The following is a 17940-nucleotide window of genomic DNA, read 5'->3' on the forward strand; positions in this document are numbered from 1 at the left end:
TCTGGTTTAACATTGAATGAAATTATATTTTTAGATTTAAATATTTATAATACAAAAAGGAATAAAGCATCAAAAAGTAATACAATGTTTACAAATAATTCAAACTTTACAACAGAAAAGGATATTAAAGCATCATCTTATATTAAATTACCATTTACAACAAAAGCAGTAATAAATGTTCAGAATGAAGATAATAAATGTTTTCTATGGTCAATTGTTAGTTGTTTACATCCAACAGAAGGTATAACGCATAGTTTTAGAATAACAGATTATCGGAAATATGAAACATTATATATAAAATTGATCAATATCCAGTAACTATGAAGATGATTCCTAAAATAGAAAAAGTTAATAATTTGAAAATAAATGTATTCGAATAAATGCAATTACCAGAGACAAAAGGTGAAAATATTAAAGATTATACATTAGAAGCTTTATATTTAACAGAATATTATGATAATGAAAATGTTATACATTTATTATACTATGAAAAAGATGAAAATAACATTATATGTGGTTAAAACAAATTGATTTATTCTTTAGAACAGAAAGTGATTTCAACAGTCATAACAAAATATATTTATGTAGAAAATGCTTATCTAAATTTAGAACTGAAAATGCATTACTAAAACATAAAGAATTGTGTGATAATAAAGATTTTTGCAAATTAATAATGCCAAGAAAGAAAGATTGTAAGTTGAAATTGTAAGTTTAATAATCATAAATTTAAAAATATTGTTCCATTTGTTAGTTATGGGGATTTTGAATCGTTGAATAAAGAATTAACTGATCAAGATAGAAAAGAAATATAAAATAAAAAGCAATTTTTAAAATCAATGGATAAAGGAAATGAATTAAATGAAGACATAATTCAAGACCCACCAATTATAAACACAATTAAAAAAGTTCATCAAAGAGCTGCTGCTTATGGAATTTATATAAAATCAAATTATACTGGATTATATGCAAGTCAATATATTTCTTTTAGAGGTGAAAATGTTGTAAATGAATTTTGTAATAAAATTATAGAATTAGAAAGTGATTTTGTGCAAATTATTAAACAAAAATAAAAGAATAGTTATGACAAAAGAAGATGAAATTGATTTTAATTATGCAACTCATTGTTGTTACTGTGAAAAACATTTTTATTCATTTGATAAAAAAGTTAGAGATCATGATCATTTAAATTCAAAATATCGTGGAGCTGCTCATGAAGATTGCAATTTACAAGCTAAGAAAGTTAATTTCATATCAATATGATTTCATAATTTATCAGGCTATGATACCCATCTATTCATCAAACAATTATCAGGAAAATGGGCGCAAGTAATCAAGAAATAGAAGAATATAATGCTATGAATGGTGCAAATGTAAGAAAATATGATTTTAAACTATTAGCTAAGACATCTGAAAATTATATTTCATTTCAATTTGGTTGCATTAGATTTTTAGATTCTTATAGATTTTTAGCAACTTCATTAGATAATTTAGCAAAAAGTTTAGTTGATAATGATTTTATAATAACTCGACATTATCCAAATGAACAAGATTTTAATTTATTGAGATTTAAAGGTGCAATTCCTTATTCACTCTATAAAACACATGATGATTTTTATGTAACAGAATTATTAAAAGAACAATTTTATGATCAATTAAAAGAGGAGTATGTGAAAGATGAAGTGTTTAATAGAACATTAAATATTTGGAATCATTTTAAGATAAAAAATCACGGTAAATTAGTAGATTTATACTTAAAATCAGATGTTATGATATTGGCTGACATATTTGAAAAATTTAGAGAAGTTAATTTAAATCATTTTAATGTTGATCCTTGTTATTGTTATTCAAGTCCTGGTTTAACCTGGCAATATGGTTTAAAATATACAAATGTAGAATTAGATTTATTAAAAGAACCAGACAAAGTTTTATTATTTGAAAAATCAATTACAGGTGGAATTAGTGGTGTTATGGGAAATAGGTATTTTAAAGTAAATGATGAATATAAATTATTGTATATTGATGCAAATAATCTATATGGTTGGGCAATGATGCAACCTCAACCATACAAAAATTTTATATTAACAGAAGTTGAAAATGATGATAAAACTGATTGGGAAAGTGCAATTATGGGTTTAAAAGATGAAGCACCAATTGGTTATTTCTTTGTAGTTGATTTAGAATATCCTGATAACATAAAGTTTAAAACAAGACACTAACCATATTGCCCAGAACATTTAGCCGTAGATGATAGTTATTTAAGTGAATACCAGAAGAAAATAAAACCGAAAGATCATGTTTTTACAGAAAAATTAATATTTACTCAAAATAATAAATACAATTATATTGTTCATTATAGAATGTTAAAATTCTATCTAAAACAAGGAATGAAATTAAAGAAAGTACATAGATATATTGAATTTAATCAATCGATGTGGTTAGAAAAATATATAGATTTTAATACTCAACAGAGAACCATATCAAAAACAGATTTTGAAAAAGATTTCTTCAAATTAATGAATAATAGTTTTTATGGAAAACATGTGAATATATTAGAAATAGAAATGATATTGAATTAGTAAATAATTCCGAATGATTGAGACATTTACAATCAAGTCCTAGACATTTAGGAAATAAAAGATTTGAAGATTATTTAACAGCAGTAAAATTAAACAGAACGTCAATGAAATTTAATAAACCTATATTCATTGGTTCAACTGTTTTAGAACTATCAAAATTATTAATGTATGATTTTTATTATAATGTTTTACAACCACATTTTGGGGAAAAACATATTGAAATATTATATTTTGATTCTGTAACAGCTGATACCCCAATATTATTGAAATACAATAACCAAATATTAATAAGAAGAATTTCAGAAATAATTCCAAAACAAAATGAACTTTATATTTCATATGGTGAAAAAGAATTAATACAAATAAAAGGATTAACGGATGTGTGGACAAGAAATGGATGGAAAAAATTAAAGAATATTATAAGGCATAAAACAAATAAAAGAATTTATAGAGTTAGAACTAAATTTGGGTTTGTTGATGTTACCGAGGATCAAAGTTTAATTAGAAATAATGGTGATGAAATAAAACCAACTGATATAAAAATTGGAGATGAATTATTACATAAGAGATTTTACCCAAGAATGAATCATATGTCATTTGATGAAATAATTGATAATATTTATAACATAGAACCTGTAACATTAGAAGAATAAGAATATTTTATCAAAGGATTTTTTATGGGCGATGGTTCAGCAGGTGTGAATAATTATGTTAGTCGCACTCGATATTGTTGGTATTTATGCAATCAAGATTTGAAATTATTAGAAAGAATAAAGAAATACTGTGAAGAAGTTTATTCACACAAAACATTTTGAATCATGGATGTTATGAAATCATCAGCAGTTCATAAAATACTTGTAAATAATCCTAAAGATTTTGTTATAAAATATAATGATGAATTCTATATTCATGCAATAGTCAAAGTAATACCTCAACAAAAGAAAAGATAGTTCCAGATTATGTATTAAATGCAAAAGATAATTTAAGAAAATAGTTCTTCATTGGATTCTACGCAGCAGATGGTGCTAAAAAATTTACGAGTTCTCCAGTAATAACATTTGCACAAAAAGGAAAAGTTTGTATATCAGGATTAAATATATTATGCAATTCATTAGGTTTTAATATGAATATTGGATTGATTAAATCTAAACCAAATTGTTTTATTCTAAGGCACACAGAAAAAGAAATAACTGAAGAAGTTAGAGATTTATTTGAAATATATAACCCAACAGATTATGTTTATGATTTATCAACTGAAGATGGAACATTTAACTGTGGATTTCCATTAATAGCGGTCAATACGGACGCCTACATACTAAAAATCAAGACAAATGATATAACAAAAGACTTAAAAACATTAAAACATCATTTTGACTTTAGCAATTATCCAAAAGATCATGAACTATCTAGCAATGATAATAAAAAAATTCCTGGTAAATCTAAAGATGAATTAGGGACGATGAAATGATTGAATTTGTTGGGATAAGAAGAAAATGTATAGTTATAGAACAAAAGATCATGAAGCTAAAAAGTTAAAAGGAATAACAAAACATGTGGTTGATAAACACATAGAATTTCAAGATTATATAAAGTGTTTATACAACTCAATTGTAATGAAACATAAAATGAATTGTTTAAAATCAGAAGATGACGAGATGTACATTAATGAAGTTGAAAAAACTAGTTTAAATCCGTTCGATGATAAAAGATATATTTTGGGTGATGGAATAAAAACATTACCTTGTGGCCATTAAAAAAGAAAATCAATATCATCATTCTCGAAATCACTACTGGTTTCATCATTTTTACTTAATTGTTTAGGTTCTTCCATTTCATATTTCTCTTTTAAATAAAATTCTATATTATTCCACATTTCATCTCGCTCTCTTTGTTTCTTTTTGTTCATTAATTCATCAAATGGAATTATAATATCGATGTTTAAAAAATGTACAATCTTATTTAAACAGGATTCATAATTAATTGAATCTGTTATTTTATTATCCACATAAAACTTTAATATGTTTGTGAATGTTTCTTTTATATTTTCCATATCTTCTTTTGTTAATTTAGGTTTTTTATAATAATCGTTAAATAATCAATATAAATAAATTTTCCTTTCTTTTGTGTTAAATGATGATGGAATAATTGTTTTTATTATATCTTTTTTAATTATTTCACCATTTTTATTTTCTATCATTTTCATTTTGTCAAGCCATTGCTTGTATTCTGGTGTATGATCTTCCATAGAAAATATCTTAAAAATTGCATCTAGATATTTTCATTTTGGTTCTATAAGAATATCTCTGGTTTTTTCATCACCCCATAAATTCCTTTGCCATCCACATTCATTAGAAAATACCACAGAATCTTCTTGTCTTAAGTACACATAAATACATTGTGGGCATTTTTTTAATCATATCTTGGCAATAGATCTTCATTAAGTTCTTGGTATTTTCTTACGTTTTCTTTATGTTTCATTGTTTTATTATGTAGATTTGAATTACTTGTTGTAATAATCAATTTACAATATTTGCAATAATATGTTTTTCTTACTAATTCATTTTATTGTTTTTCCAACTTTTCAAGTCTTTCTTCATTATCTGGTAACGTTTTCTCATATTTTATGTTTTCTAATATATTATTTTTTCTTTCATTGAATTCTGCTTCAAATTTATCAGAAATGTAAACTATATGTGCTTTACGAAATTGATGATTTTCCCAATCTTCTACATTTTCAGTGCTATATTTTATTCGACAAGGCTCACAGAAATGATCTTTTATATTATTCTTGTCATAGAATAAGAAAGGTCTTTTTCAAATAATTTCAGGTTCAGTTTCAACCGAATCATTATTACTTTCGTTACTATCAACATTAACCTTTGAGTCATCAATTTTACACTTCTCTGAATGTTTTTTAACATAATTTCTTGAGAATAATTTATTACAATTTGGGCAGTTTATTTTAGGGGGTTTATAATTTCTATCATGTTTTTTCATATGTCGAGCCATATTACTTTTTCTTTGAAGTTCACCACAAATTTCACATCCTATCTTCTCATCCATTATTTCGGAACAATTTTATTAAGATTAATTTTCGATGGTTCGAGGTAATTTTTTTGTGTTATAAATAATGGTTGAATTAAAAGAATATAGAATATTTGTTGATTCTAGAAAACTGTTAAATTATCAATCACATAATTTACTAGTACAATTGTGTAGATTTAAAATTAATAAATATTAGTTTATTTAATTCTTTTTATAATATATCAGATAAAACTATTGATCATAGAGGTTATGCAGTTATTAACAAAAATAAAAATAAATGGTATCCTCTTTTTCTAAAACCAGGGTTATATAATTTAGATACATTACCTCAAGAAATTTATAGAAAAGCCTTGCACAAATTAGGTAGTGATTCCAGATTTAATATTATATTTTCAAAAAGTGATAGTTCTAATAAGATAAAGGTAAGGTTAACTAATGATGAAAAATATCAATTTTTAGTTAAAAAACCTATAGCTAAACTATTGGGAATTACACCAGATAAACTTTATTCAAATGTTGATGCTACACCAAACTTAATACCTTACACACACTTTTATATTTATTACAATTTAATTGATGCTACAAAAACATTCGAAGAAACTAAAGATATAACATGTAATTCTAGTTTATTGAATATTTTACCATTAAAAATGTTAAGCAATTTGGAACACAATTAAATCCTAATTTAGCTGAATGATTTTAAGCCCTGTATTTCACAATTCAATAATTTTAAGTTAGAAATTAGAAATCATAATGGATACTTAATTGATTTGGATCGTTTTCCTGTAATTTATGAATTAGTTATAAGATGTAGAGAGTAATTTTTTCATTATATAAATGAATATAACTGTTGGACCGAGTATATGTTTTGGATTTGATTTTAAACGTGAGAAAGAAATGAAATTTGATATTAATGATGTAATAACTCATATAAAAAATATTGCATTTACTAATGAAACAACATTTGAATATGAAACAACAATACATAAAGACACTTTTAATGTAGAAAAGGATACTGATTTAATTAGAGAGTCTTTAAGATTTTAAGAATTAGATGAAGATTTTATTATTAATGATATTAAAAAAATAATAACTGAAATATATGAAAATGAAACTAATAATATTATAAAGGTTGAAATAATTATAACTAAGATAACTAAATATTTTGAAGACAGTAAATTTTTTTCTAAATAAATGGCGGATCAGAAGTGGATAATAACTGGTTTATATAATGGAGCATTATTATCAGTGGGAACCGTTGGTTATACAATGGTATTAAAAAAAGTATTTAAAATGGGAAGTATTAATGTTGATCAATTTGATATCAATGATATTTTGAAATTAACATTAGCAGTAACTTTATCTAATTTAAAAATTGATTATTTATATATAAATATATTCCTCCTATATAAATACGTAATATTTTTACTAAATAAATGGCTCCTGCAATTATAACTATTATAGGATCGGCAATTGTTAACGCTTTAGCATTTACTGGTGGTGGGTATTTATTTAAGCATATTGATAAAAATAGTTCATTAGCAGAACAAAGAAGACATAACTTAGCATTAGAGAAATACAATAAAGCTGCAGAAGAATACAGAGAAAAGAGACAAAATTACACTACATTGTGTAATTTTCTGATTATATAATTCTTTATTAATGTAATCAATAGAGATTCTCAATCAGTTGATGAAGCTATGAGTTTATATAACGCAGTAACAAATAAAGAAAAATTACATCTGTATAAACCTAAATTATCAGATTATTATACACCAAGTAGTGAACAACAAAAATATGAAATAATTTGGATTTTAGGTGGAACAGTTATTGTATTATTTGTTGCTTATAAATTTACTAATTAGTAATTTCTTTTCTAAATAAATGGATGATAAAGTTGATAATATTGATATTATTCCTCATGATAAAAATAAAACTAAATTAAAATTATATTTGGAAAAACAAATATTAGAATCTGAAAATGATTTAAAGATTAAAAAGAAAAAATATTTAAAAAGTAAAATTATATATTATTTTATTATTAGTATTTCAGCTACAATTAGTTCTGTAATAACATTTCTAGCATTATTCTCGCCATTAACACCTTTAGCTATCTCAATTGGAGCTTTAGGTTTAAGTTCAAGTGTATTAACCGGCATAAGTTCAAAATTAAATATAACAAGTTATAAAGAAAAAATAAAATCTTATATGAAAGAAATTAATAAATTAAAACATACATTAGATTATACAATGAGTTTAAATGGTAATATAACAGTTAAAGAACAAGATAAATTATTTAAAAAATTAATAAATTATTAATTTTTTTATTATATAAATAGATAGTTTTCCAAAAGCTTTCCAATATAATAAATCAATTAGATATAATATTCCTGCAATAGATTTTAATAAAGATATTTCATATAGAAATGAAGTTTTAAATTCATTAATTAATTTAGATATTTATGTTACTGAAACTAATAATTTTAATGCAAAGATGGAAAATATATTTCATGTATATCTAATTAATTTTAAAAATTGAAAGATGAAAAACAATGGCTATTAAAATCTAGTATGAAGTATTGGCAGAACCAATTAAATTTTGCAGTTTATTGTGCAACAACAGGTTGTGGAATTAGTTGGAATGATCATTTGAATAATTCTAAATATAAATTAATTCAAAGTTTATTTAGATTCCATACATACTTTCAAATAAGATTAATATTAAATGAATTAGAGTGTCCTTTACCAGGATCTAGGTATTTTAAAGAATAAGATAATGATATTATATTAATAATATTATTATCAAAGTTTTATAAAATTTGTAATGAATATAATATAGATTTAAATAATTATGATTTTAGAACAAAAATTGGAACAATAAGATGTTTTCCTTGCCCTAAAAAGATTGCACAATATTGAGCACTTCCCATACCATCTAATAGTTTTTATAATATCTATAATAATAAATTAGGCTATGGCAAAATAGAAACTTTGGATTTAAAAACATTAAATTTCAATAAATTACCGAAATTTTATGATAATTTAAAACAAGAAAACAATAATGGTTGGGTTTATTTCATTTTAGAAAATAGTGAAGATTTTACAAAATCAGGTATACAAAGAATAAATCAATCAATTAGAACTTATTTGATATGTATTGTATTCTAGGTGCACAAGTTGAAACAAGATCCCCGATAATTGGAAATTTAAATACATCATTCGATACACAAAAACAATTCAAAGTATTATTTGAAGATTCTATTCATAATGATGAAAATATACCCATTCCAGACAACATTGTAAGATATCTAAATTATTTAGATAAATCTCATGCAAGATTAAATTATTGTATAGGCCCTAATTTGTTAATTATTTCAAATGATTTAATATTAAAAATGGGAAATAATAATTGATTTTAATAATCTAATTAAAACTGCAACAATACATAATAAGTTTGGATTAAATGATATAAATAAAAAGATTATTACTGCTCCAAAACTAATGGAAGGTGACAAAAATTAAAAAACATATTCAATCAACAGAAACTAAAACTAAAAATATTAAATTGGATAATGATTCTAAAATAAAAGATTACAATACTACAGAAAATATTAAAACTGATAATATTCAACATGAAATAATTAAAACTTATAATGATAATAAATCCCATGAAAATACTAAGTTAGCTATTACTTGTATAGGAATTGTAATAGGAGGAATATTTAGGGTTTTCTGTTATTTCACAGAAAACCCTATTGATATCCGCGTGATTACTATTATTAGGGTTTTCTGTTACATCACAGAAAACCCTATTGAGATTCGCGTGTTTCTTATTATTATCAGGGTTTCTGCTGCCTTCGCAGAAACCCTATTGTATTCCTGCTGATTATTATTATTATTATTATTATTATTATTATTATTATTATTATTATTATTATATTCTTTTTCACACTGGTTCTTATTGAAAGGATATAAACAACTGCAATTTACTTTCACTGTCGGTGAAACCATTCTGTATCACAAGTACTACGCTGCATTGACAAAACTGTATATGATATTAATTAGAATTGCACTGTTTACTCACTGTGAGCCTCTAAACATCGAAATTTAAGCCCGATTCAAACAGTATCCATATACGTATATATATTGTATACGTGTCCTATTCCCACAGCGCCTACGTGTGTGTGTCTGTGTCTGTGTCCTTATATTGATAGAGCTGAGTTGTTCTAGATCTGTAGTAAACACATAGTGATATTTTTATCTCCTCTAGAGTCGATTGTTGAATTAGGACATTGCTCGACTGAACGCAACTGAGGAATTTTTATAGCTTGTTTGTGTCGTATACACATTAAGTAAGAGAGCATCATATGTAGCTTCGAATTCGGCAGCACAAGATAGAGAGCATCATATATAGGCTTTAATACTTCGAATTCGGCTAGTAACAAGACTATTGCGTGAAGGATTTACTTGAAACTTACGTGAGATGTACGGAACACAGGTACCTTGAGGTGAGTCGAAGGGATCTTTGATTGGGGACCACGTTCACCCACCAGGGGGCGTTTTACTTTTGAAAATTCGGACATCGAAAAGTTACTGTGTGAGAAAAAATTTTGTCTTTGAGTTTTCAGCTTCGGCCGAGCACGAAAGTTGTTCATAACAGCCTGGAGGCTAAAAAAGTCAATGGCACGCCCTATCTGCGATTAACCGTTTGGGCTCTACGGGCTCGAAAATGGGCCCCCAAATTTTTCAAAGAGATTTTTGCTCCTAGCTCCTTAACCGGTGGAGATAGAATTGTGGTTGCAACGAGTGACCAGTAGCCCTTGCGAGACGCTTGTATTGATGTATGGTATAACTATATAGCTCATATGGTTCGCAAGTAGCGCCACCTATAAGACGCTGGAATACGCATTTTCATCTATATCGACTAAGGGTATCAATGGATTTCTATAAAAATTGATACACATGTACCTGGTTACTACACGAAACGAACCCTTCATATGATTAGTTCCCATTTTAACCACTAGGGGGCGTAAATTTTGAAAAATCGATTTCAGCATCCATTTTTCGCATCACAAAACTTGGTATAAGTACAAAGACATGTGTGTAATATGCCACCCTGCATGATTAGTTCATACAACTGCCACCAGGGGACTGTGAAAACAACGATTTTTGCTCCTAGGTCTTTAACCGTTGGCGATTTCCCCTAACCTTGGTACGCGTAGTAGCCCATGTGGGTCCACATAGCCATGTTATCAGCTGACCCCTAGATGGCACTCCTTATCAAGCAAGGCAGAAACCCATTTAGGGTTTTCTGTTATTTCACAAAAAACCCTATTGATATCCGCGTGATTATTATTATTATTATTTTCTTCCACACTATTTTTACCAAAAGAACATAGGCTTTGTTACCTTACCGCTGTTTCATATACAATCCATATAATATCGTTCAGCTCACTGAGATCTACAAATAGCCCGCGTGTTTTTTCACGAATCATCGTTGCAAAAGCGCTGTCGGGCCGTAAACATCGAAAATTTAGCCCCATTCAATGGGGCGACATGTTTTTCGAGTCGTCATCCCGAAATCAACCCGCAGGCCGACTGTCACTTCGATTATCAATTCAAGTATAAATGAACTAATTTATCCGCAGACTTCAAATTCAGTCGCGGTCTTCAAACAGTGATTTTAACAATAGCCCATTTTCCTCATCAAATCATATTACCGATACACTGGAAATTTACTACTTTAGATTTTAAAAGCACTGTCGAGCCGTAAACATCGACGAATCGACGTGTGTTACTACATCGTCGTTACGGGGATCAGCTGCGAGTTTCTCCTCATCATGAATATCAAATCGAGTACAAATTAATTTATTACTACCAGTGATTTGGCTGCGGGTTTCAAGGAGTTAGTATAACAATACCTATTTTTCTTTACCGAATTAACCGTGTATTTACTAAGATAAATCTTTAGTGTACCGGGGAATCGTAGGCCTAAACTAAACACGCCGAAGAGATATAGCGGAGAAAAGCTGTTATGTCGACGAGGTATCAAAATAAAAGAATATATTACTTTATTCGGCCGCGGGCTTCAACCTCTATATCAATACTCTATATTTCCTACAGTACATACCGATCATTGACAAATGCACAAGGTATTTACTAAATACAAGTATATAACACATAATGAGGAGAGAATCCCACAATGATAATAAAAAGTCCGAAAATGAAACTTCGAGATAGTAGTTTATTCAACGTTTCGACTATATCCTAATAGTCATCTTCAGGAATAATGAGATACTACAGAAATTATGAGATATATATACAATCCAGGGACAAAGAGACTAATTCAAGTAATCAGAGATGATACAAACTAAAGGAAAATTAACGTAGAAACAGTTACACGCTAAAATAGATTAAAGGGAAGCAAACTAAGCATTAGGATATAGTCGAAACGTTGAATAAACTACTATCTCGAAGTTTCATTTTCGGACTTTTTATTATCATTGTGGGATTCTCTCCTCATCGCGTCAACACGGATATTGTGTTTTACCTATCGTGATAACACATAATCCTTTCCGTATGCTGGACTCACACTTGACATTCGGAGTAAGCGTTCGCTGTGGGGGAAAGGGATCGTTCGATGTGTCGCTTGAAGTGTTTATCGAGTTTAACGCGGCTTTAGGCCTACCGGTACTGAGCTTTACTGTCTCAAACAAACACAGTACAATTGTTGCGTTTATTAAAGGACTCATTGGATTGAACTTCAAAACAAAATTTACGATATTTAGGTGGGTTGTTAAATTCAATAGGCCTACGACCAATCTGTCCGGATATTAGGCCTACGCATATACATAGGCCTACATAGGCTAGTAGCCTCTACTAGGTTAAGCGTTCGCTGTGGGGGAAAGGAGATCGTTCGCTGTGTCGCTTGAAGTGTTTATCGAGTTTTACGCGACCTTAAGGCTTTATTATGGTGGCTGATAAGGGCCATACGTAAAAAAAACACGTATATGCAAATGAGGGCGACATTATAACAAAACGACAAAACTAAAATAACGCGACAAAACAATAATTTTGGTTCATTATTTTGGTTTTATCGCCCGCGACAATCATTATTTTGGTTTTATCGCCCGCGACAATTCATTAATTTGGTTTTGTCACCCGCGACAAATCAATATTTTGGTTTTGTCGCCCATGACAATTCAATATTTTGGTTTTATCGCCCGCGACAATTCATTATTTTGGTTTTATCGCCCGCGACAATTCATTATTTTGGTTTTATCGCCCGCGACAATTTTTTTTTGTCGCGGTTTTATCTCCCGCGACAATTCATTATTTTGGTTTTATCGCCCGCAACAATTCATTAGTTTGGTTTTGTCGCCCACGACAATTCAAGATTTTGGTTTTTCTGCCGCAACAATTAATTTTTTGGATTTGTCGCCCGCGACAATTCAATATTTTGGTTTTATCGCCAGCGACAATTCATTATTTTGGTTTTATCGCCCGCGACAATTCATTATTTTGGTTTTATCGCCCGCGACAATTCATTAATTTGGTTTTGTCACCCGCGACAAAACAATATTTTGGTTTTGTCGCCCACGACAATTTAATATTTTGGTTTTATCGCCCGCGACAATTCATTATTTTGGTTTTATCGCCCGCGACAATTCATTATTTTGGTTTTGTCGCACGCGACAATGGCGACAATTCAAGATTTTGGTTTTATCGCCCGCGACAATTCATTATTTTGGTTTTATCGCTTGCGACAATTTTTTTTTCTTTTTGTCGCGGTTTTATCGCCTGCGACACTTCAATATTTTGGTTTTATCGCCCGCGACAATTCATTATTTTGGTTTTACCGCCCGCGACAATTCATTAGTTTGGTTTTGTCGCCCGCGACAATTGAATATTTTCGTTTTGTCGCCCGTGACAATTCATGATTTTGGTTTTATCGCCCGCGACAATTCATTTTTTTGGTTTTATCGCCTGCGACAATTCATTATTTTGGTTTTATTGGTTTTTTGGTTTTATTCATTTTTTTGGTTTTGTCGCCCGCGACAATTCAATATTTTGGTTTTATCGCCAGCGACAATTGATTATTTTGGTTTTATCGCCCGCGACAATTGATTATTTTGGTTTTATCGCCCGCGACAATTATTTTTTTTGGTTTTGTCGCCCACATTATTAGCTTTTGAATAATTACGCCAATTAATAACGTAATAAAGACTTATGCATTCGCCTATTTTGAAGTCGATTAATCTGATATAGTATGGAAGCGATAAAGGGCCTCGAGTTGTCGCGTTCAAACTCGACAAGTCGCCATATTTATGTCGATATATCGCGATATATCGTGTCAAGTCCACATGAATATGTCTACGTATCGTGACCTTTTCACGACAAATTTCGCTTATTTGCTCATTTTCCACGGGACAAGCCGTCATTTGAAGACGTTGAAGATGTCTAAATGTAAGATGAGGACGCCAGTAATATGACGACTGAGTTTCAAGTCGTCATGAATATGTCGACTTGTCGCGAGGAAAATGGTTGAGAAAACGAAATATGTCGTCAAAACGTCATGATATATCGACATATTCATGTCGACCTGACGCGATATATCGCGGTATGTCGACAATAATATGGCGACTTGTCGAGTTGGAACGCGTCATCTCGAGGCCCCTTATCGCTTCCGTAGATATAGTGTCGAATATTAAGGTCATTTTGGCAGATTCTTTTTCTTTTAAAGTGATATTAAAGCGATCATTCAAGTGATCCTACTTAATGAAAGATGTACGGAAGCGATAAAGGGACTCGAGTTGTTGCGTTCCAACTCGACAAGTCGCCATATTTATGTCAATATATCGCATCAATTCGACATGAATATGTCGACATATCGTGACATTTTGACGACTTGAAACTCAGTCGTCATATCACTGGCGTCCTCATCTTTCAGCAACGCCAGTCACATTGAGTCGTACGTGTTCTACTTTCTGCGACGCGACACGACTGTCACAACCAACCGACGCGCTCTTGCGACTGGCAGAAACTAGTCGCACACAATCGTATTGCAAGCGACTTGCAATGCAACGCGAGGATCGCATCGAGTCACAAGAACAACCTACGTCTGGCTTTAAGTTACTGCGGAGCACCAGAAATATCTTTTTTTTCGTTCAAAAGACCTTTCGCTTGAAAATTCTTTCGTCGGAACAAAATTTATTTCGTTTGAACCAATAATATTCTATACAATTACACCAATTTGAAAGAATCGTTAGAACAAAGTTGAACAAACTTTTTTTTGTCCAAACGAAAGGTTTTTCGTTCGAACAATCATTCAATTGAACAGAATCGTTTTAATTTGAAAAGAATTTTCTTGTCAGAACATTAAGTTTTTCGTTCGAACAAGTATATTGAAAAAAGTTTTTTCTCCGAACCGAAAGTATTAAGTATTTTGTTCAATCGAACAGAATTGTTTTCATTCAAACATTCGTTCGAAAAAAATTGTGTTCGCTCAACCAGATTTTTTTTCATTTCAACAATAACATAGCTTTTTATTCGAACACATTTTTTGTCAGAATGAAGAAGATTTTCTTGTTGGAACATTAAGTTTTTTGGTCGAACAGCGTGTTAAGGTCGATTTGGAAATTTACTGGTATGTATTGGATTACTGTGTATGTCATTTGTCAGGATATTAAACAGAAGACAATTTAGGATACTACCTTGCGTGACTCCACTAGTTTGACCGACTTATTCCAAGATGAGGCGTTCCGTTGATTTCAGCTACAAGTTTTCGTTCAGAGGTAACTGCTGAGCCATTTGGGCGACATATCATTGATACTGTTTCCTAATAGCCTGTTTACAAATGGCTGATGTTGTGCCTTATCAAATGCTTCGTCAAAATCCACCGTTGAACAGGATTCTAAGACTGTGCAGAAAACCCGTTATCGCTGCTTTGCAGCTATATTTATTATTATTATTTTTTTCCACACATTTTTTGTCAAAAGTACATAGGCTTTTTTACATTACCGCTGTTGCCGATACAATCCGTCTGATATCATTCAGCTCAGTTCGATCTACAAATACTCCGTGCGAATTTGAAGAATCAACGTTACAAAAGCACTGTCGGGCCGTAAACATCGAAAATTGAGCCCCATTCAAAGAGCCGACATGTTTTTCTAAGTCCTCTTTCCGAAATCTACCGCACGTTTCTTGTCACATCGATTATCAATTCAAGCAGAAATTAACAAATTTATTACCCAAAGATTGCACATTCTGTCGCGGTTTTTAAAATCTAATTTTAACAATAACCCATTTTCCTCATCAAATTATAATACCAATACACAGGAAATTTACTACTTTAGATTTTAAAAGCACTGTCGAGCCGTAAACATCGACGAATGGACGTGTGTCACTACATCGTCGTTCCGGGGATCAGCTGCGAGTTTCTCCTCATCATGAATATCAAATCGAGTACAAATTAATTTATTACTACCAGTGATTTGGCTGCGGGTTTCAAGGAGTTAGTACAACAATACCTATTTTTCTTTACCGAATTAACCGTGTATTTACTAAGATAAATCTTTAGTGTACCGGGGAATCGTAGGCCTAAACTAAACACGCCGAAGAGATATAGCGGAGAAAAGCTGTTATGTCGACGAGGTATCAAAATAAAAGAATATATTACTTTATTCGGCCGCGGGCTTCAACCTCTATATCAATACCATCAATACTCTATATTTCCTACAGTACATACCGATCATTGACAAATGCACAAGGTATTTACTAAATACAAGTATATAACACATAATCATTTCCGTATGCTGGACTCACACTTGACATTCGGAGTAAGCGTTCGCTGTGGGGGAAAGGGATCGTTCGATGTGTCGCTTGAAGTGTTTATCGAGTTTAACGCGGCTTTAGGCCTACCGGTACTGAGCTTTACTGTCTCAAACAAACACAGTACAATTGTTGCGTTTATTAAAGGACTCATTGGATTGAACTTCAAAACAAAATTTACGATATTTAGGTGGGTTGTTAAATTCAATAGGCCTACGACCAATCTGTCCGGATATTAGGCCTACGCATATACATAGGCCTACATAGGCTAGTAGCCTCTACTAGGTTAAGCGTTCGCTGTGAGGGAAAGGAGATCGTTCGCTGTGTCGCTTGAAGTGTTTATCGAGTTTTACGCGACCTTAAGGCTTTATTATGGTGGCTGATAAGGGCCATACGTAAAAAAAACACGTATATGCAAATGAGGGCGACATTATAACAAAACGACAAAACTAAAATAACGCGACAAAACAATAATTTTGGTTCATTATTTTGGTTTTATCGCCCGCGACAATCATTATTTTGGTTTTATCGCCCGCGACAATTCATTAATTTGGTTTTGTCACCCGCGACAAATCAATATTTTGGTTTTGTCGCCCATGACAATTCAATATTTTGGTTTTATCGCCCGCGACAATTCATTATTTTGGTTTTATCGCCCGCGACAATTCATTATTTTGGTTTTATCGCCCGCGATAATTCATTATTTTGGTTTTGTCGCCTGAGAAAATTCATTATTTTGGTTTTGTCGCCCGCGACAATTCAATATTTTGGTTTTATCGCCCGCGACAATTCAATATTTTGGTTTTATCGCCCGCGATAATTCATTATTTTGGTTTTATCGCCCGCGACAATTCATTATTTTGGTTTTGTCGCCCGAGACAATTGATTATTTTAGTTTTATCGCCCGCGACAATTCATTATTTTGGTTTTATCGCCCGCGACAATTCACCATTTTGTTTTTGTCGCCTGGACAATTCACCATTTTGGTTTTGTCGCCCGCGACAATTCATTATTTTGGTTTTGTCGCCCTGACAATTCTTTTTGGGTTTTGTCGCCCGCGACAATTCATTAGTTTGGTTTTGTCGCCCGCAACAATTCAATATTTTGGTTTTATCGCCCAGGACAATTCATTACTTTGGTTTTATCTCCAGCGACAATTCATTATTTTGGTTTTGTCGCCCGCGACAATTCTTGTTTTATGTTTTGACGCCTGCGACAATTCATTATTTTGGTTTTATACTTTGTTTTTGTCGCCCAAGACAATTTTTTTTTGGTTTTGTCGCCCGCGACAATTCATTATTTTGGTTTTGTTGCCCGCGACAATTCATTATTTTGGTTTTGTCGCCCGCGACAATTCAATATTTTGGTTTTGTCGCCCGCGACAATTCATTATTTTGGTTTTATCGCCCGCGACAATTCAATATTTTGGTTTTATCACCCGCGATAATTCATTATTTTGGTTTTATCGCCCGCGACAATTCATTATTTT

Source organism: Tubulanus polymorphus, chromosome 10 (genome assembly GCF_964204645.1).
Source record: "Tubulanus polymorphus chromosome 10, tnTubPoly1.2, whole genome shotgun sequence".
NCBI classification, from domain to species: domain Eukaryota; kingdom Metazoa; phylum Nemertea; class Palaeonemertea; order Tubulaniformes; family Tubulanidae; genus Tubulanus; species Tubulanus polymorphus.